Source organism: Octopus sinensis, linkage group LG8 (genome assembly GCF_006345805.1).
Source record: "Octopus sinensis linkage group LG8, ASM634580v1, whole genome shotgun sequence".
NCBI classification, from domain to species: Eukaryota; Metazoa; Mollusca; class Cephalopoda; order Octopoda; family Octopodidae; genus Octopus; species Octopus sinensis.
Window position 1 is genome coordinate 47,581,945 of NC_043004.1, and position 2,744 is coordinate 47,584,688.

At 32.7% G+C, this 2,744-nt stretch overlaps 1 non-coding gene across 1 annotated transcript; it reads left to right on the forward strand.

Moving 5' to 3' along the window:
- The first annotated feature begins 713 nt into the window (after window positions 1-713).
- On the forward strand, window positions 714-818 carry LOC115215267. The gene has a single exon (XR_003881968.1). It is a non-coding gene; the product is annotated as a U6 spliceosomal RNA (small nuclear RNA).
- The last annotated feature ends 1,926 nt before the right edge of the window (window positions 819-2,744 follow it).

A 2,744-nucleotide genomic window follows, 5' to 3' on the forward strand; every position in this document is an offset into this window, starting at 1 on the left:
CCGTCTCTTAAGATTCATTAAATTGACACATTATCACATGTCATATATCATCAACCAATCTTTCAGGAATAGTTTATAAGTGAGACTCAAAAATTGCTTGAGGGTATATGGCATGTTACATAAAGCTGTAAAAACGTAATGTATCCTTAAGTACGAATGTATTCGTAGCTGTTCTAAAATTACTCCATATATATATATATATAATATATATATATATATATATATATATATATATATATATATATATTATATATATATATATATATATAGATATATATTATATGTATATATATATATATATATATATATAATATATATAATGCTATACGAATGTATTAGTTTCCAGTAAAAGATAGCCCATAAGGGTAAAATTTTACACATAAAAGTAGATAAATGCTATTTTCCAGTAAATATTGGTGTCTTGTACCATTTATCTATTTTTATATGCATATATATATATGTGTGTGTGTGTGTGTGTGTGTATGTATGTATGTATTTATATTATATACATGACAACGAATGCGAGACAGTTCACCAAAAAGTTAACAAGGAATTGTTATTTAAATCTTCCCACCTAAGTTAACAACGGACTTACTAGACCTACGAGCAAAAGTGTAAAATTTATATTATAAAATATTCTAAAATAGTAAATCATAGTTATTACAAGTACGACCGAAGTCATTCTTTTTTGGTTTTTCAAATATACCTAACTGCATTGCTTCGGCAATAAATATACTAAAATTGGAACGATTCAGAGAAGATTAGTATGGCCCCTGCGCAAGGATGATACGCAAATTTATGAAGCGTTCCATATTTTTTAATGGCGGTGCCCCAGCATGGCCACAGCTCGTGAGCTGAAACTAGATAAAAAGAAATGAAATTACATGTACCAAGATTCTCACACATTTTCCAATATATATATACATTTACATACATAAATATAATATATAATGTATGTATAATGTATATATATAATATATATCATATAATATACACAGTATAATGTACATAACTAATGTACGATAATTTTTTTTTTCGAGAAAAAAAAAATTCATCAATGGCCAGCATATCAAAAAATACCTTTAAAGTTTAAATTTATAAATAATTTACAAAATGAGGACAGAAGAAAAATTCTAATGCCAAATATGCCGAAAAAAAGACAAAACTTGTCAATAACCATTATAATTTGTGTCTCGAAACAAACATAGAAATTTCTAAAAAATCCGTTATTACCGCATTGGTCCCAATTTCGGGGTTAATTCAAAAGAATTTTCCCCTCTTCAGCGATAAATACGTGAGATATAAGTGAAATACTTACTCATACCCATGGAAAAAGCAAGCACTAAGTCCTGAGCAGACCTAAGTACCCCAAATATATCCAAAATAGAAAATCTTCGGGACATCTCGAGGCACGTGTGATTCGAACTAGAAACTTTCACAGAGTGAGAGAATACGGAAGTGAACACTATTCAATTTATAACTAGTGTACTCTTACTCTCTCTTTTACTCTTTTACTTGTTTCAGTCAGTTGCCTGCGGCCATGCTGGAGCACCGCCTTTAGTCGAGCAACTCGACCCCGGGAATTATTCTTTGTAAGCCCAGTACTTATTCTATCGGTCTCTTTTGCCGCTAAGTGACGGGGGCATAAACACACCAGCATCGGTTGTCAAGCAATGCTAGGGGGACAAACACAGACACACAAACACACACGCACACATATATATATATATATACATATATACGACGGGCTTCTTTCAGTTTCCGTCTACCAAATCCACTCACAAGGCTTTGGTCGGCACGAGGCTATAATAGAAGACAGTAGGCCAAGGTGCCACGCAGTGGGACTGAACCCGGAACTATGTGGTTGGTAAGCAAGCTACTTACCACACGGCCACTCCTGCGCCACTGTAGGATTTTTTTTTTTCGGGAAAAAAAATTTTATCAATGACCAGCATATCAAAAAATACCTTTAAAGGTTAAATTTATACATAATTTACAAAATGAGGGCAGAAGAAAAGTTCTAATGCTAAATATGCCGAAAAAAAGACAAAAATTGTCAATAACCGTTATAAATGTACATATATACATATAATTTTGTTATTTGTAGATTAACCAGATTACCATTACTTTCATGGTATGAGAGATATTTCTTAGCAATTATTAAGTCTGTCATATGGAACGTTGTTGTTCTTGTGAATCTAGGATAAGAACAATAAAATCACGTCAGATTTTGGAGTAAAGTAACAGATATGCATAACAGTTACAGTTACCCACAGTGGCCTCCCTAATATAGGGTCGATTATATTCAACCACAAAAGCAATAACAATATTACGAATACACCCCAACGACCATATAAATGTAGTTCCCCGGACATCTGTCTCCTGAACAACAGGCATTGGAGAAAGAACGAGTGAACAAGGCCAATATCACGGATATGAAGGGAGTATAAAAGACATATATCGGAATGACGGAAAATACCTTCAATGAAAGATTTACTCATCATTGGGCTACATTCAGAAGCAAAAAGAAAAATAACACAACATCTGTATACAATATGGTATGGACACTGAAAGAGAGAGGCATGAGAAATCTCAAGATAACCTGGTGTACTATTGCTAAGGCCAATAAATATAGGGGAAGGGGCAACAAATGCGTGTTTACGTCTCTGAAAAATTAAGCCTTATCGCATCAAAAGTGAATATTTTAAATATTATGGATTAAAGCTTTTCTGCCTGTACAATTT